Source organism: Papio anubis, chromosome 18, assembly GCF_008728515.1.
Source record: "Papio anubis isolate 15944 chromosome 18, Panubis1.0, whole genome shotgun sequence".
NCBI lineage: Eukaryota > Metazoa > Chordata > Mammalia > Primates > Cercopithecidae > Papio > Papio anubis.
Window position 1 is genome coordinate 63,393,223 of NC_044993.1, and position 22,323 is coordinate 63,415,545.

Consider the following 22,323-nt stretch of genomic DNA (forward strand, 5'->3'; position numbering starts at 1 on the left):
ATCTCAGCTCACTGCAGCCTCCGACTCCCTGGTTCAAGCGATTCTCCTGCCTCAGCCTCCCAAGTAGCTGGAACTACAGGCGCATGCCACCATGCCCGGCTAATTTTGGTATTTTTAGTAGAGGCAGGGCTTCACCATGTTGGCCAGGCTGGTCTCTATCTCTTGACCTCATGATCCACCCACCTCAGCCTCCCAAAGTGCTGGCATTACAGGCATGAGCCACCGGGCCCGGCCATTTCCTGCATCTCTTAATCCTCTCTCACCACTGCTTCTACCTGCTCTTTCCCTTGTCCTTTTTCTTCCATGTTCCCTTCTTCTCTCTGTCCAGCTAATTCTCTTTATCTTTTAAGACCTTTAAGACTCATACCAGGCCAGGCATGGTGGCTTATGCCTATAATCCCAGCACTTTGGGAGGCCGAGGCAGAAGGATCACTTCAGGCGAGGAGTTTGAGACCAACCTGGGCAAGATAGTGAGACCCCATCTGTACAAAAAATAAAATAAAAATTAGCCAACCAGCCGCAGTGGCTCATGCCTGTAATCCCAGCACTTTGGGAGGCCGAGGTGGGTGGATCACTTGAGGTTAGGAGTTCGAGACCAGCCTGGCCAATGAAGAAACCCTGTTTCTACTAAAAATACAAAAATAAGCTGGGTGTGGTGGCGCATGGCTGTAGTCCCAGCTACTCGGGAGGCTTAGGCAGGAGAATTGCTTGAACTCAAGAGGCAGAGGTTATAGTGAGTTGAGATCACGCCACTGCACTTAAGCTCTGGGTGACAGGGCAAGACTCTGTCTCAAAAATAAAATGAAATAAAAATTAGCCAGGTGTTGTGGTGTGCACCTGTAGTCCTAGGTACTCCAGAGGCTAAGGCGGGAGGATCGCTTGAGGCTAGAAATTCAAGGCTACAGTGAGCTGTGATTGTACCACTGCACTCTAGCCTGGGTGACAGAGTGAGACTCCGTCTTTAAAAAAAAAAAAAAAAAGACTCACATTTTTTCAGGGATGCTTTCTAGCCCTAAGTTAAGTCAGATTTTCTCCTCTGCCATTAGTTCTGATGGTATTTGTTTAAGCCCAGCAAGGGCTGGCAGGCACTGGGACCATCGATTCCTATCCAGTAGTTCACCAGGGCACCCCAGTAACCATCATAATGTATCCCTAGCGTCTCAGCGGACCCAGGGGAGGAGTGGGAGAAGGGAGACCCCGAGCGTTGGGTGAGCATTGAGCTGGAGGCTGCAGGGGCAGGGGGTTTGGAAGCCCTGAGAAGTCACTAGGGTCAGGGCAGCTGCTCCCTCTCCCTCCTGCAGTTGGCTCTGTCTGGAGCCACATCAGGCCCGAGTGGCATGATCAGCATCCGTTTATACCAGTGTGACACGGGGTCACATTCTTCCCAGACCAGAGCCTGAGAGAGGCTTAATAATCGACACACCCTGAGTGGGGTCTGCACGCCCGCAAGCATTTGGAAATGACTGCTGTAGCATAGAGGCGATGTTAAACACTATATTATGCTCGTGTTCATTTCGGTATATTACTTAAATGTCTCTTGGCAAGTGATGCTGATTTTCCATTTACAGTGTAATGCATGTTTAAAAAATGAATCGGGCTGGGTGTGGTGGCTCATGCCTGTAAACCCAGCACTTTGGGAGGTTGAGGTGGGAGGATCACTTGAGCCCAGGAGTTCAAGACCAGCCTGGGAAACCTAGGGAGACCCCCATCTCTACAAAAAATTAAAAAATTATCCAGGTGTGGTGGCATGCATCTGTAGGAGGCTGAGGCAAAAGGATCACCTGCGCACAGGAGGTCAAGGCTGCAGCAAGCTGGGATCATGCCACTGCACTCCAGCCTGGGCAACAGAGTGAGATCCTGTTTTAAAAACAAAAAACGAAACAGAATAAATATTTTAAAAATGAATCAATTTAAGCTTAATGTGTTTTAAGGAAAACTGTGAGTAATGAGTAGAACAGGTGGTGCACCCACAGAAATGGTCACAGTGGGGGCCCACCCAGGTCCCATTTGCTGAATCATGTACCATCACCTCCGGCTGTCATGGGTGTGGGCTTCAAATGACTTTCTTCTCGGTTTCACCCAAGAGTATCCCTTAGAAAATCCCTAGCACAGCTGGGCGCGGTGGCTCACGCCTGTGATCCCAGCACTTTGGGGGGCCAAGGTGGGTGGATCACCTGAGGTCAGGAGTTCTAGACCAGCCTAGCCAACATGGTGAAACCCCATCTCTACTAAAAATACAAAAAATTAGCCGGGCGTGGTGGCAGGCACATGTAATCCCAGCTACTCAGGAGGCTGAGGCAGGAGAATTGCTTGAACCCGGGAGACAGAGGTTGCAATGAGCCGAGATTGCGCCACTGTACTCCAGCCTGGGTGACAAGAGTGAAACTCCATCTCAAAAAAAAAAAAAAAAAAGAAGAAAAGAAAATCCTAGCACAGGAATCCGCACCCCAGCCTTTGCTTCTAGGTAACCGGACCTAAGGCGGTGATGCTTAGGGAATGCGGCTTTAATCTGATCATCCTCTTGGTTTGTGTTGGAGGAACTGTGGCCCAGTGAGCAGGTGCCATTTGCCCCAGGTTACCCTGTGACTCCTTGGCAGGGCCCGTTGGAGGCAACAAAAGCTAAAGGAAGATGCACCAATGACTTTTCTTCACTCGCTGATGTGTTAGTGGGACCAGGTTTACCACTCTAGCAGCAGGGTCTTGGCGTTGGGAAAATAAGTCTGTTCTCTTTCCCAGGAGGCATCGTGAAAAAAGGATTTAGTTCTCTCTCTGGAACCAAGCAATCTGAGAGGCACCTGTGGATACACTTGTAAATATATTATATATATATATATGTGTGTGTATAAGCTATACTTGACCTCAATTCACCAGGAACATGAGGCAGCTGGTGCTTTGAATGTTTTCATTTAAGGGCCAAGGGAAGTGGTTTGCAAACCTTGCTGTTTATTGGAATCACTGGGCATCTTTTAGCATCTATTGGTGGGGGCTGTCCCCAGAGGTTCGGATTTAATTGGTTTAGCGTAAAGCCCCAATGCTGTGCCCTTCTACTTCCTACAGCCTGATTTCTCTGCAGCCCTGGTATTGCTGTAAATTGATCACGTCTAAGCCTTTGCTGTGTTCTCTGTGTCTATCTTCCTTTATTCCATAGCTCTGGCCTTCCTGAGCTATGGTGGGGAAGGGTATGACTGTTCCACTCCCAGCTCTGCCACTTACTGGGTGTGTGACCTTTGACAAGGTACCTAACCTTGCTACCCCTCCGTTTTCTCATCTATAAAAGGGGGGTTGGAATGAACTCAAGCAGACAGTATTCTGGTGGAGACTAGCTTGAACTCCTCAATTCTTCCGTTTCCCCTTGCTGTTGTGGTATTTCATGCTGCACACAGCGGGAGTCCGTGTACAACCCTGGTAGGATATAAATCAAGAAGAGCTTTGGTTTGCTGTATCAGGGTGTTAGGGCCCTGGCAGTCCTCTTTGGGGAAACCCAAGTCTCTCCACTTTGCCTTTTCCTCAGAAGGTCTTAGGGCTCCTGGAGAACCAGTGTCCCGTCCTGCTAGAGCCCTACTTTGGACTTGACCCTCCACACCTGGCCTTACCTTGAGTTTCCTGGCCCTCCCTGGGCTGTGGACCAAATGCCTGGCTCTCCCACCCTCGTGTGTTCCAGAGCCTGGTCTGAGCCCCTACTCACCGTGCCTCAAGCATCCTCATTGTGTTTTTACCACAGTTTCCAAGCAGATCATGAGCCATGGAATTATTCATGCTCCCTGCCCTCAGAGGATAGTCAGAGAGCTGGAGGCTGTGGGAAGAGAATGCTACACTGTCATCTCGAGGCTTGAGGCTTCTTGACGAGACCTGGCATGGGGAGGAGAGCGCTCCTGAAAACAGCATTCCTCGCTCCACTGATAATGACTTCAGTATCTGCTGTGGGCCAGGCACTGTGCTGGGCACCGGGACAGAGCAGTGATGAGACAGACATAAATCCCTGCCCGCTGGGAGCTTCCACTCCAGAGAGGCAAGACAGAAAAAAGAAGTGCACAGAGATGAATAAGAAAATAGCATGTAATGTTTAGTGATTCAGGAGCTGAAGGCAGGCAGGTCACATAGACCAGAGAAGTCGGGGAGGCTTCTCTGCTGACTGAGGAGTTGGGGCTGAATGAAGAGAAGAAGTCAGTTACATCAAGATCTAAGAACGTTCCAGAAAGAGGGATCTGCACATGCAAAGGTCCCACTACTCTGAGGGGTGGGAGGTGAGCTTGGTTTGTTGGGAAAAAAGAAGGGGCACTGATTTGAGGCATGAAACCAACCTCACAGTTTTTTTTAGCTCTCTGTGAGGATCCGGACCCTGTGGTCCATGTCTTTCTGTCCTCCCATAGTGCCTGCAAAGAGCCTTGCATGCTCCGTGTACTCAGCAAACACCCTGATGGACAGGTAGCCACCTGGGAAAATGGGGACGCATATGCCCCACCTCTTGGGGCATTCAGAGAAGTGGAGAACTGGCTTCCTGGTTGGAGACCACTGAAGACAGACCTGGAATCAATGGAAGAGAGATCCCTGTTTAATGCTGTCCCAGGCCCTGGAGGGTAGCTGATCAGTTGCTGCTGTGGCGTGGTCTGAGGGTTGAGAGGCTTCCCAGCCCAGACCAGCCCTTTCCAACTCAAGACCCTGGCTCCTGACCCATGGTTTCCACCCTCCCTCCCACAGCAGAGGCAACAGAGACTGTCCTTCTTGCATTAGACCCGGGGGACAGAGGCCTTTAAATACCAGCTTCCAGTGAACTCAGAATTTCCTGGTTTTTAAAAACTTTGTTTAAGGAGGGTTTTTGTTTTTGTTTTTGTTTTTTTTGACAGGGTCTTGCTCTGTTGCCCAGGCTGGAGTACAGTGGCTCAATCATAGCTCACTGCAGCCTCAAACTCCTGGGTTCATGCAACCCTTCTCCCTCCGCCTCCTGAGTCTCTGGGACTCCAGGTGTGTGCCACCACACCTGACTAATTTTTTGATTTTGTAGAGATGGGATCTTGCTCTGTTGCCTGGGGTGATCTCAAACTTCTGGCTTCAAGCTATCCCCCCACCTCTGCCTCCCAAAGTGTTGGGATTATAGGTGTGAGCCACTGTACCTGGCCTGTTTAATGAGTTTTTGAAAGCGTACTATTCGTTGTATTTTCGTGTATTCACAGATATATGCGACTATCACCACAGACAATTTTAGAATATTTTCATGCACCTAAAAGAGTGCGCCTACATTAGCCAGGCGGTGGCTCCGCCTGTAAATGCACTGGGAAGGCTGCTCAGGGGCTCGAGACCGCGGTGAAACCCGTCTCTACTAAAATACAAAAAATTAGCAGGCGGTGTGAAGCCTGTAGTCCCATTTTCGGGGGAGGCAGAGGCAGAAGAATGTGAGCAGGGTGAGCTTTTAAGTAGGCAGAGATGCCACTGCACTCCCTGGGCATTGGGCGAGACTCTGTCTCAAAAAAAGAAATTGTATACATTTTAGATATCACTTCCCCGTTTTCCTATCCTCCTTCAGTTCTAATCAGCCAAGAATCCACTTTCTGTCTTTTCTTTTCTTTTTTTTTTTTTTTTTTTTTTTTTTTTGAGATGGAGTCTGCCTCTGTCACCAGGCTGGAGTGCAGTGGCGTGATCGGCTCACTGCAAGCTCCACCTCGGGTTCACACCATTCTCCTGCCTCAGCCTCGAGTGGCTGGGACTACAGGCACCCGCCACCTCGCCCGGCTAGTTTTTTTGTATTTTTAGTAGAGATGGGGTTTCACCGTGTTAGCCAGGATGGTCTCAATCTCCTGACCTCGTGATCTGCCCACCTCAGCCTCCCAAAGTGCTGGGATTACAGGCATGAGCCACCGCGCCCGGCCGAATCTACTTTCTTTCTATGGTTTTGTCTCTTCTGGACAGTTCTTCTAAATAGAATCATAGAATATGTGGGCTTTTGTGCTTGACTTCTTTCACTTAGCATAATATTTTCTTTTTCTTTGTTTGTTTATGTTTTTTTTTTTTTTTTGAGACGGAGAGTCTCACTCTGTCGCCCAGGCCGGAGTGCGGTGGCGCAGTTTTGGCTCACTGCAACCTCTGCCTCCTGGGTTTAAGCGATTCTCCTGCCTCAGCCTCCAGAGTAGCTGGAACTACAGGTGCCCGCCACCATACCTGGCTAATTCTTGTGTTTTTAGTGGAGACCGGGTTTCACCATATTGGCCAGGCTGGTCTCAAACTCCTGACCTTGTGATCCACCTGCCTCGGCCTCCCAAAGTGCTGGGATTACAGGTGTGAGCCACCACCCCCAGCTGACTTAGCATAATATTTTCAAGGTTCATCCACGTTGTGGCGTGGATCAGTGCTTTGTTCCTTTTTATGGCTAATACTTCATTGCATGGATGTACATATCCTATTTATCTATTCATCCATTGACGGATGTGTGAGTTGTTTCCATCTTTTGGCAATTGTGAATAATGCTATAAACGTTCATGTGCAAGCTTTTTGTGGACGTCTGTTTTCATTTCTCTTGGGTGTATATCCAGGAGGGAAATTTCCGGGTCACAGGGTGACTCTGTGTTTAATTATTTGAGGACTGACAGACTTTTTCACAGTAGCTGCACCATTTTATCTTCCCACCAGCCGTCTGTGAGGGGTCGACTTCTCTGCTTCACTAGGTTTTAATTTAAGGCCTGTGCTGATGCCTAGCTCACAGGAAGCTTCCAGTTGGGAAATTCTTATAGGTCTAGGCCAGGTTCCTAGAGGCCAGGGCTCCTGGGTCTAAGCTAGGCCTTGCCAGAGCTTCTGGGACAGGCTGGGCCCAGGGCAGTGGGCTGGGTGAGGTGGAAGGAAGTGAGGGCACCCACTTTGTGGCTTCGTGGTTGGAGACCACTGAAGACAGAACTGGAATCAATGGAAGAGAGATCCCTGTTTAATGCTGTTTTCTACACAGTGGGATTCATGATGCTAGGGTGATTTTAGGTGGCTCTATCATTAAATGACATTAAATCACTCAGTGGGAAAGCAATTCCCTTTTCAGTTCTCTTTCAGTTCTTCTGATTCCATCAAGGGGGAATCTTAGCTGAGGCTAAGGTGTTTAGTGCCTCTTTAAGTCTAGTTTCCCTTCTTTAACTTAGAGCAGGTCTGCAGCCTAGTTCCTATGGCAGGGAATAGCTTTGAACCAGAATTTGTGAACTTTGGGGGTAGGGGGTATTTATTGTCACAATTAATTTCTATTTATGGCAAGTGATGCTGATTTTCCATTCCCAGGGAGCCAAAAGATTTCTTTTTAAAATACATGTATTTATGTTAGAAAGTGGGTTGATTTAAGGACAATTATGAAGGAAAATCTTCCAGCTGTACTCGAGAAGGTGGTAGACAAATGACTGAAGTTTGGGAACCCTTGTTCTGGAACTTAGGGTCCAGTAATCAGATGTGGTCTTGGCAATGGTGAGGTCCCCAGTCCCGGGGCATGTTCAGATGGAAACTGGATGCTAGAAAAATAATCCAGGCAGAGGCTGGGGGTGGGGTGTTCTCATGATCACACCAGCGCCTTTCAGCTGAGACTGCATGAGTGCGTGATTCCCATTGTGTTGAGTCGGTTTCCCAATTGCACAGCCGGACAATGTCATTGAGCAGATGCAACATCATCAGAAGCACTCCAGTGGGACAGGCAAGAGGTTGAGAGGTTGCCTTTGTTTCCAGCATGGTCACCTCATAGCCCCCTAGGCATGCTAGCAGGGAAATGTTACTGTGGGATTCCAAGTTCATGGCAATGACTTCCCCTGGTGCTGGCTCAGCGTCTGCCCTGGTGTCAAACTTTTCATGGTGGTATCACTTCCTGTTGGATCCCTCCCCACCTCAAGTCCCCAGTTAAGGGGCTCAACCTTCCAGCTCTCAGGTTGGTGAGTCCATATGGCCTGGGTACCCTGAGAGAGTGATGCTGTATTAGTCAGTGTTCTGCAGAGAAACCAAAAGGGTGCATATATATTTACAGAGACAGTTTGTTTTAGGGAATTGGCTCATGGGATTATGGAGGCTGGCAAGTTCAAAATCTGCTGGCCCGCCCTTGACCCCAAGTCTGAAGGTCATTTGCTGACAGAATTCCATCTTGTTCTGAGGAAGTCAGCCTTTTGTTCTACCAGGCCTTCAACTGATTGGATGAGGCCCATCCCGTTAGGGAGAGCAGTCTGCTTGACTCAGAGTTCACTGATTCGAATGTGAATCTCATCCCAGAACACCTTCATAGAAACACCATGACCCAGACAAGTTGACTTATTAAGTGAACTATCTGAGATGCTTTTGTTGGACCAGACACATAACATTAAGTAACATAGAATACCTTTCAAATCACTGCCTTTTAAATTCTCTTTCACCTCTTCAAAGAGGAAATCTCAGTTTTGTGCGAATATGTCTTTAAAAGTTCCCAAACATGTGTGACATCCTGTTTTAGCAAAGAAATAGAAACCTAGCCTTGGACTTGGAACTTTTGAGCAGCAAGAGCTTGGAGCTGGAATTTAATAACAATGTTTTGTTTTCATTGTATTTATTTTTTCCAGCACCTTCTATTTATGGCAGGTGATGCTGACTTTCCATCTCAGTTGTGATATAAGGTTTCCTTTTATAAAAATAAAAGTTTAAAAAGTGAATAAGCTAAGCAGGAATGGCAGATTTGGGGAAACGTCGACATAAGAGTCACTGGGACAGTGCCTGAAATGTCCCCTACTTGTCCACATGCTCCGCGCTGCCTGTTTGCATTTCCTTCCCTCCTGGAGGCTGCCCTGGCGGTTTATTTCCATCTGGTGGCTTCCTTTCTGAGAATGGTGGTAGTCGATGGGAGGAGAGAACACTAGCTTTCTGGGGAAGAAAAAGGCCTGGGGGTGTCTGTTCTGTGACAGAGTCATTGACTACGATGCTGGCGATGATTGGTAATGAGGCAGGAGATGGGACTGGGAGGTAGGGCTCACACATCAGACCACCACACTAGCTAAAATACGGACAGGGCAGAAGTACCATTTTTTTTTTTTTTGAGACAAAGTCTCACTTTGTCGCCCAGGCTGGAGTGCAGTGGCACAATCTCGGCTCACTGCAACCTCCACTTCCCAGGTTCAAGCAATTCTCCTGCCTCAGCCTCCCAAATAGCTGGAATTACAGGTGCCTGCCACCACGCCCAGCTAATTTTTGTATTTTTAGGAGAGACAGGGTTTCATCAGGTTGGCCAGGCTGGTCTCAAACTCCTGACCTCAGGTGATCCACCCACCTCAACCTAACAAAGTATTGGGATTACAGGCGTGAACCACTGCACCTGGCCACCGTAAGACATGTCCACGCAGAAGTGACTGCACGTTTCCATGGCAACTGCCTGATGCCTCATTTTTCCTAGAAATTTATGCATAACCCACCCCCTGATTTGCATATACTTAAAAGTGGTGAACTACCTCCAGGCATACTGCCTATGGGGTAGGCCTGCTCCCCAAGGAGCAGTCCCTCTGCTGCTGTTGTACACTGCCACTTCAATAAAAGTTGCTAACACCACTGGTTCACCCTTGAATTCTTTCCTGAGTGAAGCCAAGAACCCTCCTGGGTGAAGCCCCAATCTGGGGACTCGCCTGCCCTGTGTCAGTAACACTTCATAGCATTTGCTACATGCCAGATGCTGTTCTAACTACTTTCACTTCATTATCTCCCAACAGTCCAAGGGGTAGGGATACCAATGTCATCCCCACTTTAGAGATAAGAGGAGAAATAGGGACACTGTGTGGTTAAGTTGCTAGTCTACAATCCAGTCAGTCTGGCTTAAGTCTGTGCTTTACCTCGTTTCACTCAAATTACTTCCTGTTCATGTTCTACCCTGTGGCTCCTTCCTATGTTAACTTCCTGGTTAACCAGGTGAGGCCCTGGTTTCCTAGTCTTGAGACTCCTTGGGCCTGGCTGAGTTGTTGACAGTGATGCACAGTCTTTAACTCAACAGCAAAGATCCATCTATAAAAATGATACGTCTTGTCACTTACGAAAGAGGAAAAAGTGGCTGGGTTCATGCCAGCACTTTGGGAGACCAAGGCGGGTGGATCATTTGAGGTCAGGAGTTTGAGAACAGCCTGGCCAACATGGTGAAACCACATCTCTACTGAAAATACAAAAATTAGCTGGATGTAGTGGTGCATGCCTGTAGTTCCAGCTAGTTGGGAGACTGAGGCAGGAAAATCGCTTGAATGCAGGAGACAGAGGTTGCAGTGAGCTGAGATTGTGCCACTGCACTCCAGCCTGGGTGACAGAGTGAGACTCTGTCTCAAAAAAAAAAAAAAAAAAGGAAAAAGAAAGAGGAAAAACTGTTAAACCAAGAGTGACTGATGGGCCTGGGGATTACTTGAGAGTCACCAAGACAAGGTGCTCTGTGAAGGAAAGAATAGTCCTAAATTAATGGGTGTGAGGCCGGGGAACACTTTGTATTTGACACCTGCCTCACCCCGAGCAACGTAATCCATATCAACCTAACTCTCGCGCTGACATGCTGTGTGCCTGTCAGTTAACCCTCTCTGGGCTGCAGTGTGGTTTTACTGGGTGGTGTAATTATAGGAGCTCCTTGGATGACAGTAGCCAGCAGTGAGCTCTTTAATTGACAGGGTCAGGCAGCAGTCATTGGCAGGATGGCAGTTATTAGCTGCTCTGTGAAAGCTGCACAAACTAGCACACATTTAACAAGTATTTGCTGAGCAACCTTGGGCACTGGGGAAGGTCAGTGAGTCACGGTGTCTGTCCTTGAGGAACTCTGAATCTGATAAAGCGGCATCTCCACTGTATCAGTTAGCTTTTGCTGGGTAACAAACCACCCCAGAATGTAATAGCTTAAAATAGAAAACATTGATTTTGTTCATGATTCTGTAGGTGGGGAATTTGGGCTGAGCTCAGCCAGGTGGTTTTTCTGATCTCAGCTGGGCTTATTCATGTGTCTGTGGTCAGCTAGTGGGTCAGCTGGGGGCTGGCTGGTCTAGGGTGTCCTTCACCAAAGTGTCCTTCACTTGTCTGTCTTCCAAGTGGTATCTTACCTTCCAGCAGACCAGCCTGGGCTTGTTCACACAGTTACTGGGCAGAGAGAGAAAAAGAGGACATGCATGAGGCTTCTTGAGGCTTTGGCTCAGAATTGGCACAATGTCACACTTCTGCCACCTTTATTGATTAAAAAAAAAAAAAAATCACAAGGCCAGCTGGTCCTCAGCAGGTGGAGAAATAGATTGCACCTCCTGATGGGAATATTTGATCTGCTAAAATTTTGTTTAAATTTTTTTCACTTGTGCACATGTGGGCTATTGGTCTGTCTTTCCCTTTCTTGTGTAATGTCTTTGTCTGCTTTTGGAATCAAGGCAATGCTGGCTTTACAGAATGAGTTGGGGGTGTCCACTTCTCTTCAATTTCTTGGAACAGTTTGTTTAGAATTGGTATTATTCTGCGTTAAGTGTTTGGCAGAATTCATCCATGAAGCCATCTGTGCCTGGAGTTTCCTCTATGAGAAGAGACTCCAGGCCCTGGATAAACCTTTTTTTCTCCTTTTATTGCCAGATTTTAAAGAAAAATCTAGCTTTATGTTTTGACTTGTTATTAGCCCTTTAGCTCCTTGAAATCTGACTCCTTTAGTCATTCATTCAACACATATTCACCGAGCACCATCTATAAGGAAGACGTGTTCTAAGTGCTGGGAATACTGTCCTGCAAAAACCTGCCAGGCGCCTGACACTGTAGCAGGCAGATATGTAATATCCAAGTAAACAACTACAGGGTAACATCAGGCCCTGAGAGATACTACAGGGAGAAAAATAAAGGGCTTTAGTTCACTTCTTTAAAATTGTGGTTGCCGAATCGGCCAATGAGCTAATTCTCCCTCCTTGTCCCATTTTTCTAGTCTTTTCTCTCTTGGCTTCTGGGTCCCACCATGTGCTCTTGGTTGTCCTTCCACCTCTGTGCCCACTCCTCCGTCTCCTTCTCTGGCTTTCTCTCTTCCATCCTTTCTTCTCCCTTAATGCTTTTTCCCTGGGCAGGATTTTTCATCTCCCTGGGCAGGATTACCAGTGGCTTTGTCTGCCATCTGTGTACCCATGACACCAACATTCCTGTTTCCAGCCCGTTTTCTCCTGAGTGACAGTCCTGACTATATTTCCAACCACCTGAACACATTTTTACCATGTCACCAATTTCTAAAACCAAATGAACTGTTTCCAACCACCTGAACACATTTCTACCATGTCACCAATTTCTAAAACCAAATGAACTGTTTCCTTGATTCTTCAAACATGCTCCTTCTGCTCCTCGTCCCACTGCAGATCATGGCAGTAGAATCCTTGTCCCGTTCCCCAGCCCATCATCAAGTCCTGTTGCTTCTGCTTCTGGAAGCTCTCTCTGCTCCCTCCCTTCTGCCCACCCCTCTGTTCCCACCTCATTTGCTACCCTCATCATTTCTCAACAGGGCTGCTGCAACAGCTTCCCCACATTTGCCTCCTGCTACTCCATCCTTCTGACTGTGGAATGGTTTTCTTCTAGAAGTAGATCATGCCTTTCTGCTTACAAAGCTTCCCCAGCCCCCATGGCCTCCAGGATAACATTCGCTCTCTTTTGTGTGGTCTACAAGGCCCTTAAACTTCTTGCTCAGTGGAGAGTCCTGGTCCATCTTGGGGCCCAGCCCAGCACATGCTCTCCTCCCAAGTGTGCCACTCTGCACCGTGGGGTGCCCCGAACTCCTTGCCTGTGACACCCTCTCCCCACCACTCTGCCCATCGTTAGAGACCCAGCTCAGGTGTCGCTTTTTCCATGAAACTTCTGATGCTGCTCCCACCCCAACACAAGTGTCTCCCATTGCGTGCCATCACGTCATGTCCGTCCATTTATACACCCTTGCCCTTCAGGGACCCAGAAGTCCCAAGGCACACAGAGCATGCCTTACTCATGCCCAGTACATACCAGGTGTTCAATAAATGCTGGGTGAATAACTGCTCCATTTTTAAAGAATGGGCAATGGGGCAGTGATCAGAAGGCTGGGATTAGAGCTCTGGCTCTGCCACCTGCAAAGTGGATGATGTGAACAAACTCCTTAATTTTGATTTCTCACCCACAAAGTGGATCATAGTCCTTGCCCGTCCTTCTGACAGGACTGTCCCCTCACTGACAGGTGTCTGCCCTGCATGCAGTGGTGGGAAGAGCTGTCAGCCTGGAGGACTCGGGGATGACCTGTGTTCTCTGCTTCCCTTGTCCCCAGTGTGCTTTGCAAAGCATGTTCCCAGGATGTGGGACCTGGAGGAACAACTTAGCAGTGGCCAGCATCTGAAGCTACGTGTGTGGGCCTAGGACTTTGGCTAGATCCCAAAAGGGAAGGGAAATTCAGATTAAACTGGGCTACATAATGGTTTGTCTGGTGCCAGGCTGCTTGGGTTCAGATGCCAGCTCCAGCTTTTACTAGCTGTGTGACACTGGGGAAGTTGTCTAACCTCTCTAGGCCTTATTTTCTTTACCTGTAAAACAAGGCTGCTGGGCATGGCGGCTCATGTCTGTAAGCCCAGCACTTTGGGAGGCCTAGGCAGGCAGATCACATGAGGTCAGGAGTTCAAGACCTGCCTGGCCAACATGGTGATACTCTGTCTCTACTAAAAGTACAAAAATTAACCGGGCATGGTGGCAGGTGCCTGTAATCCCACCTACTCGGGAGGCTGAGGCAGGAGAATTGCTTGAACCTGGATGATGAAGGTTACAGTGAGCTGAGATCGCACCACGGCACTCCAGCCTGGGCAACACAGCGAGACTCTGTCTCAAAAAAATAAAAATAAAGCAAGGCTAATTAAAACACCTTCATCATAGTGTTTTGGTGAATAATGAATAAATTAATCCAGGCAAAAGGGCTTGGAACTGTGCCTGGGATACGCTAGGCAACAAATGTTGGCTATCATTATTGTTGCAATTGTGGTTGTTATTATTCCAAGAGATTGGAAGACCCAGGGCTGCACAGACAGAATGATCCTCAGTGACTTCTGCCCTGGGGCACTGCCAAATTCCAGTGTCCCGCCTGTTGCCATTTCCGGAGAGAGCCAAATGCTGACTTTGTGCCCAGAGCTCCAGCCACAGTGAGCATGGAGCTGGGCGGCCCAGGGTAAATGGGCTTCCTCCTTCCCCATAACATCTCAGACGCCTGAATATTCCTGGCTGGCAGGTGTCCAGATACTAGGGCAGAAGGCTGGGCTGACCTCTGCCTTCCTGAAAACAGAGGCCAAAGCCACCGTCCCCTCGGAGTGCTCTGGGCAGTGGGAGGGGCCTGGGTTCTGGCCAGCCTGGGGTTGAACCACCAGCCCCGGAGCAGGCCTGGGAGTCACTGCAGGGTGGCCTGGGTGACTGCTCACCAGCCTGGCCCTCCCCAGGGTTCTGGGCCAGAGCCTTCCTGGCTGTTGGAGCAGGAGCTGTGGGTGGAACACTTTTGAGTTGGGAGATTGCCTCGGACCTCCAGACGCCAAACATCTCAGGTCTGTATGGAAAGGTTCCACACCTCGGGATTGTCCTCTTGCCTACAGTTCCGGGAAAAGGCTCCAACTCAGGCTGGGAATTGGCTGTGGTTTAAATAGTAGGAAGAACTCCCGAGGGTGGGAATGGAGTTGGGCGGACGGAGTGGTCATCTTAACAGCACGTTCTCCCTCCACGGGAAGCCAGCTGGGCTCTCTGACTCTTGTTCCCTGGCACGTAAGGGAGCATGTGCCAAAGTGACTTCCTTTGGCAACAGCAGGCAGGGGCTGGGGCTCACGGGTGGAGATTCGTGTTGTTATGAAGAAGAGGACAGGAGTGGACCCTTACCCTGTCCGTGGGCAGATCCCACAGACTTTTATTTATCCACGAGACCCTCATAGTGACTTTCCACGAGCAAAAGCAAACCAAATGTTGCTTCTGGAAGAGGAAGGGCCAGTGAGCCTCCAGAAGGTTGTTTGTGTTTCTCCACACCCGGAGCTAGACGTGCAGCACACACACACACTTTAAGCAAACACTGGACTAAGGCATAGCAGGACGGCACCTCTACTTAGGAAACAGTGAGGATAATTCTCTTTGTTATCTGGGGTCAGGATGGACATTTCTGGGAGCACTATCCTTCTTCCTGTCAAACTATAGAACTTGAAACTCCAGCTGGGCACCGTGGCTCATGCCTGTGATCCCAGCACTTTGGGAGGCCAAGGTGGGAGGATGGCTTGAGGCCAGGAGTTTGAGACCAGCCTGGGCAACACAGCAAGACTCCATTTCTACAAAAAAAATAAAATTAGGCGGGCATGGTGGTGCACAGCTGTAGTCCCAGCTACTGGGGAGGCTAAGGCAGGAGGATTGCTTGAGCCCAAGAGTTCGAGGTTGCCGTGAGCAATGTTTGAGCCACTGCCCTCCAGCCTGGGCGAGAGAGAGAGAGATCCTGTTTAAAAAAAAAAAACCTTGAAACTCACTGAGCCACAAATGTTCCACTTTGTGTGCAGAATTTCCATAACACCACCCACACTTCCCAGTGTCTCACCCCTTTCTCCTCCTTCTTGTTCCTCCTCCACAACCCTACTCTCTCCAGTTCTGATGCCCAGAGGATGCTTGTTGCAGCTTGAAAAACCCATTTGCTCTTCTTCTACCCTGGTTATGGGTTCTTTTTCCTTTAAAAAGAAATTTAAGTCTGAAGTTGTACTTTCCTGTGTTCTGTATTATTTTATGTGATTCTTTTTATGCGTATTTTTATGGGTATTTATGGGGAGTATTCAGGTCTTGAATGTGAAGACAGCTTACCATCGTACCTACAATGCATCGAATCAAGGTTGGGGCATCCAGGCCATTTAGTGTACTCAGTGAGATCCACCTCACCGAGTTTCTGGATACTCAGAAAAAGTGATTCATTTAGAAATTAATTTCGAAAACAGAATTGAACCCATTCTACCATATGTGCTTAGTTCCTTTTAGGTATCAAGGAAAAACTTTATTCATAATCCAAACCAGTCTCAAAGTTAGATCAATAAAGACAGCAAGCGCTTCAGCTTGGCCCGTGAGCTAACAGGATGAAAAATGCAGCCAACCCTATGCAGCCTAAAGCATGTTTTTTTTTTTGTTTGTTTGCTTTCTGGGGTTTTTTTTGAGACGGAGTCTCACTCTGTCACTCGGGCGAGAGTGCAGCAGTGGGACCTCGGCTCAATGCAACTTCCACCTCCCGGGTTCAGGCCATTCTCATGCTTCAGCCTCACAAATAGCTGGGATGATAGGTACCTGCCACCACGCCTGGATAATACTTGTATTTTTAGTAGAGACAGGGTTTTGCCATGTTGGCCAGGCTGGTCTCGAACTCCTGGCCTCAAGTGATCCACCCACCTTGGCCTCCCAAAGTGCTGGGATTATAGGCATGAGCCACTGCACCCAGCCGAAAGCCTGGTTCTTATTCAGGCCCTCCCTTAATTAGCCCAGTCATCCCTCAACCTTAGCGAATGGGCCAGTGCAGAGAGAGGCTACCTTGACAGATTCCTCCTGTCTGGTACAAAGCTCAGTGGACACAGAGATGATTTGACACTGCCTTGCGCCCTCTTTCCTGATCTTAGTTAGGCTGCTGCGTGGTTTTCACCAGGCCCTAAGCATGTGAGTAGGAAAGACAGTCGTAGAAAAATGCCCTGTATGTGGAACTGGAAAACTAGTGAGTTCCAGTCCTGTGAATTTTGGCAAATCACCCAGAGCCATTAGGAGCCTTGGTTTCTCACCTGTAAAATGGGGATAATGATACCTTGTTCTGCCAGCATCATAAGGTTGACATGAAAACCCCATGCAGGATGTATTGTGTAAGCTGAACCTTACGGTTAATCATGAAGACTCTCGTTTTCATGTGGCATGACCCCTTCCCCAGGGATCTGCCTTATCACCTACTCATCTTGGGGTTATGTTGAACCCCTGTGTCCTGCCTGCAGTTAGAAGCGAATTTGCTGTCTTTCCTGAAAAGTGCCACACGTGGATTGCTTGTCCTACTTGTCCTGTGACTGCAGCAGTTGCTGAGGCTGCACCTGGCAGGCAGCAGGGAAAGGCAGAGTCAGGAGAGAGACTGGCTGGAGAATGTGCGCTGCAAAGAATCAGGCCAACCACAGGCTTGTAACCAAAACCATACATTTGTTGCATTTGGGTTTCTGCAACAGAAGACTTGAAATTATTTAAAAAAAAAAAAAATTGGAAGGAACTGAAGCAATATGGAAAATAGGTAGAACCACAGAGAGGAAGGAAAGACAGAAGGAAGAAAAGAAGGAAGGAAACTAGAAATGCTAGGGGAAAAGGAGTTTTTCAAGGAAAAGTGCAATCATAGTACACTATTTGGCTCTGTAGAGTACAATATTTATATAGCAATCATGTAAATGACAAATTATTGATCTAAATGTAGACCATATTGAGATGATGGAAGGAGAGAGATGGGGGGCAAATTATGGTGGAAAAGAGAAACCTTTCCCTGAGCAGAAAGTGAATAATTAAGTTAACCAGGAAATAGAAGTTCATGAATATTGTTTGGAAATATGGAGATGGGAAGTAGAGTAGAAACACCTGAAAAGATTAAAAGTGATTGCTTTGGCCAGGTGTGGTGGCTTATGCCTGTAATCTCAGCACTTTGGGAGACTGAGGCGGGAGGATCACCTGAGATAGGGAGTTCAAGACCAGCCTGACCAACATGGAGAAACCCCATCTCTACTGAAAATACAGAATTAGCCAGGCCTGGTGGTGCATGCCTGTAATCCCAGCTACTCGGTGGGCCGAGGCATGAGAATCACTTGGACTCGAGAGGCAGAGGTTGTGGTGAGCTGAGATCGTTCCATTGCACTCCAGCCCGGGAAGAAAAACCAAAACTCCATCTTAAAAAAAAAAAAAAAAGTGACTGCTTCCAGGTTGTAGGACAGGGGTATGACAGAAGACTGTTTTTTCACCATATGCCTTTTGGTTCTATTATCTTCTTTAAAAAATCATCATTTTATGTAGATCAAAACATTTTTAAAAGAGAAGTTCTGCAAATCATAGGACTTTGATTTCTACATAGAAACTTGAACATTTCATCTACTGCAGTCTCCTACCTTCAGGTGGATAAATGCCAAAACTCAGGTGGCCTTTTGGAATGTGCTGCGTGGCCCCTGAACAAATTGAAGAAGGAAAAAAGCAGTTTGTATTCCACAGCGAAAGTTATGCTTCAAAGTGGCAGAGGCTTTTGGGGAACATCATTGACTCTTGAAAGATTGTCATGGGCCTTCTGAGGTGTCTCCCACTGAGACAGGGTGATTGGAGTAGTAGCCAGGAGACCCTGGTCTAGTCCTGACCTTGTTCGTGCTTTGCTGTGAGATGGAGCAAGTATTGGCCCTCCTTGGTTTCTGTTAATGCCCCTGGACAATAGGGCTTTGAGTTTTCCAAGGGCCTTTATAGCTCTACATTTCTAGAACTGGACAATGATAGCAAATAGCTATCAGAGGGGGAGAGACAATAAACAACTGAACAAATAAGATGCTTTCAGACCATGCAAATCCTCCAAAGAAAATAAACTAGGGGGATGGGCTAAATTATGCTGGAGGGGGCGTGGTTACTTTACATGGTATGCTCAGGGGCGCTTTTCTGGGGAGGTGATGTTTGAATTAAGACCCGGACAATGCCAGAGAGCCAGCTGAGGGTGAAACGGAGAGACCGCTCCAGGGAACCGTGTTCGGGGAACCAAGACTAGTTCCCCTAAAGCAGCAGAGCACTGAAGCCTGCAGGCACAAGGGCGGGCATAGGGATTGGGGTGTGGTAGGGGAAGGAGATGGATCCGTATTTACTATTACACTTTTCAAAGGGAAAATAACTTTTTGTGAATGGCAAGGATTAATTCTGATGCCACCTTGGGCTTAGTGGACCAGCCTTCATCCGACACACAGCCCCGGGAGCTGTTTGTTCTTTTGTATCATCCGAGAGGGCAGGATGCAACATGGGTGTATGTGGTGGCAAGAAGATAGCACCACTTGGAAAATCCCTAGGGAAGCTGGTCTCTAGGGACCAAAATTATATTTCTTGGGAGCAACTTATGTCAGGAGTCAAAGACATAACATCAAGACTTCTCCACCCACTCACATAAATGCTTAAGAGTTGGTCCAATGCTTGGTCGGGCACGGTGACTCACGCCTGTAATCCTAGCGCTCTGGGAGGCCAAGGCTGGTGGATCACCTGAGGTTAAGAGTTCGAGACCAGCCTGGCCAACATAGTGAAACCCTGTCTCTACTAACAATACAAAAATTAGGTGGACATGGTGGTGCACTCCTGTAATCCCGGCTACTCAGGAGGCCGAGGCAGGAGAATCGCTTGAACTCAGGAGGTGGAGGTTGCAGTGAGCGGATATCACGCCACGGCACTCCAGCCTGGGTGACAGAGCGAGACGCCATCTCAAAAAAAAAAAAAAAAGGTTTCGATACCCTCTGAAGACCCTGTGAAGATCAGGGCTGACACAGTATGAACAATGTCCAGTATACATGGCAGTAAATTAAATTGTTTAAATTACAAGTAAAATAAATGCACATACTCTTTGATTCAGCGCCTTCACTACTAGGAATCTATCTTTAAATATATTAATGCAAGGTGTGCAAAGAAGTAAGTGGAAGGATGCTTGTTGGCAGTGCCATATGGAGCAGCAGAAAGTCTGGGAGCAACCTAAATGGCTACCAATAGGAAACTAGTTAAGTAAATAGTGGTGTAGCCGCACAATGGAACACCAGGCAGCCATTCAAGGAATGAGGTGTATTCGTAGGCACAGGGAAAGAATGTTCTCTGAGGGATATTATTAGAAAAGCTAGGTTGGAGGTTGGGGCTTAGACTTGTGGCCAAAGGAGTTTGCTGGAACTCCCAACTCCACGCTCCTGTCCCCTACTAGCCCTCGGCCCATCCAGCCAAAGAAAGTTGACTGGGGCGCGGTGGGAGCAGCCATGCCCAGGAGGAGGTGCGGTCGAGGGCAAAGCACTGCACCGGGGCCTGAATAAATGCGCTCCACCAATCCAGAAAGCGAACAGTGGCGCTTCCTCCAATCAGGTGTGAAGGGATGAGTGAGGGGCGGGACAAGAGGCCGGGAGTGTTACTCTGGTACAGCTCCCACCACATGGAAACGTGGAGTGAAGGATAAGTGTTCTCCCAGTAAATAGCTCTGGAAGGAGGCACAGGAAACTGAGAAGCGTGGTTCCCCCTAAGAGGGCAGTGGCTGACTGGCGTCGGTAATGGTGGCGCAGAAGGGAGACTTATTTTGGTATAGAGTTGCAGGAGTAAAGAGTTATTTTTGTTCCCTCTTAAACATTCGGGGGATTTCCGCTACTTGTGAATAACTTCCTCCAAAGCCTCGGGTGAAGTCACCAGCAATGTCCTGGGTTCACGAGTCCTAAAATTGAGCTACCCCATTTTGGTTTTTACTGGAGATCTGAATTCCAGATGTCATAGGAGACCTTTACTTCTCTGTTATTTTTCAGAGTGCCTGGTGGTTCAAACCAACCTCTAGCCGCCATTTCTCTTACACTGTACTCGAAACCTTACTTGACTTCTCATTAAAACGTATCCCTTTCTCTGTAGAAGCTTGTTCCTGATGTCTGAAATGTCCAGTTGAAACCATTCCCAGAGCTTAAAGCAGTACCTCCCAGACAGCAGCATTTGACAACCACCCTGAGGATTTCTGCTGACACTGAGGACCACCTGTCCTTTTACTTACATAATATTTTCCCTGAATTGTTCACTTTTAAAGCTTCAATAACTTGGTTTTAAGATGATACTTTATATCACTACTATAAGTGGTGTTTATTCCTTATAAAAAGAACGTTACAAATAAATACAATAAACTCAGAATGATGTTATTAAATTCTAGCTACAAATACGTTCTAACCAAAGATCTGCTTTCTCTTTTTGTTAAAAAGAAATTAGCAAGTATTGGAGACTGACTAGCACCAAACTGGGTCTTTTCCTTGGTGAACTCAGAAGGATTAGAATGGGAACTTTTTCACTATGTGGTTCAGTGTTGCTTAATGCCCTATCAATGCACTATCCAAAACCATGCCTTATAACATTTTAATTCCATCCTTTGGGAAAGAATGGGTTAAAATCATTTTTTTCTAGAAAGTTTTAGTTACATGTCCATATGCATTTGTGTCATCTGAGCTGAACAGCATATGAAGCCATTATCACCCTGGAGTTAATGGCCCTGGTGAAGTTGGCATTTGGGCATTCCTGCTGATGTTAAAGTAACAGGGCATTCAGCATGGTACATGAGCCCTTTTTCCCCCCAGGGTCAGAAATGCATCTATTTAAAAGAAAAAAAAAAAAAAGGAATGCATCATTTTGGAGGCAGCAGCATATGATGGCAGCTAAGAATGATGCAGGCCTAAACAAAGGGGAATTTGTCCTTTTTGAAAGAATTAGAAGAATCTCTAAGCTGGTTCATTGGGTCCTTCTAATTGTTGATGCACAGACTCACAGACAGGATCTCTCAGACTGAGTTCTGCAGCCATACAACTCCTGGCTCATTGTTAATGCATGCTAGGTCTCAAGGAGTGGACCCTATATGAGCCCAGGAGCCTTGTTCCATTCTGTGAGGGGATAATGGGGGTGAGAATGAGCATGGTTGGAGAGGAGAGCTGGCAGTGAAAAGGTGGAGGGTTTGTGCAGTCAGTGCATGTCCACTAGAGGAGGGGGAATAGTTGGTACCAGAAAAACGCCTTTTAAAATGATCCTATTTCGGGCTGGGGATGGTGGTTCATGTCTGTAATCCCAGCGCTTTGGGGGACCAAGGCGGGCAGATCACCTGAGGTGAAGGGTTCGAGACCAGCCTGGCCAACATGGTGAAACTCCATCTCTACTAAAATACAAAAATTAGCCAGGTGTAGTAGCATGTGCCTGTAGTCCCAGCTGCTGAGGAGGCTGAAGCAGGAGTATCACTTGAACCAGGGAGGCAGAGGTTGCAGTGAGCCAAGATTGTGCTACTGCACTTCAGCCTGGGCAACAGAGCAAGACTGTCTCAAAAACAAAACAAAAAAAGTCCTATTTCAGAAATATCAGTGAATGCTTAAACTCGGAGTGAAAGTTTCATGAGAGATAGGATCTTTACAATATCTCAAAATACCTTCCCACACATGCCACAATATGGATGGCTACTCAGGAGGCTGAGGCAGGAGACTCACTTGAACCTGGGAGGCGGAGGTTGCAGTGAGCCGAGATCGCACCACTGTACTCCAGCCTGGGTGACAGAGTGAGACTCTGTCTCAAAAAAAAAAAAAAAAAAAAAAAGAAAAAAAGAAAAGAAAAAAAAGAAAAGAAAGAAAATGTCCTTGTTTTTCAGAAACACACACTAAAGCACTT

General features: G+C 47.6%; 1 protein-coding gene across 2 annotated transcripts in view; it reads left to right on the forward strand.

Annotated features, from left to right (window-relative positions):
• Positions 1–22,323, forward strand: part of EMP2 (epithelial membrane protein 2) — a 52,828-nt gene that overhangs the window by 9,471 nt on the left and 21,034 nt on the right. Inside the window, exon 1 of one of the 2 annotated variants that reach the window (XM_017953173.3) lies at positions 14,323–14,474. The exons of the other annotated variant lie outside the window; for it this stretch is intronic. The gene's annotated coding sequence lies outside the window, so the exon portion shown is untranslated. Of the gene's footprint in view, positions 1–14,322; positions 14,475–22,323 lie in introns of those variants that run through there. 2 annotated transcript variants of the gene reach the window in all.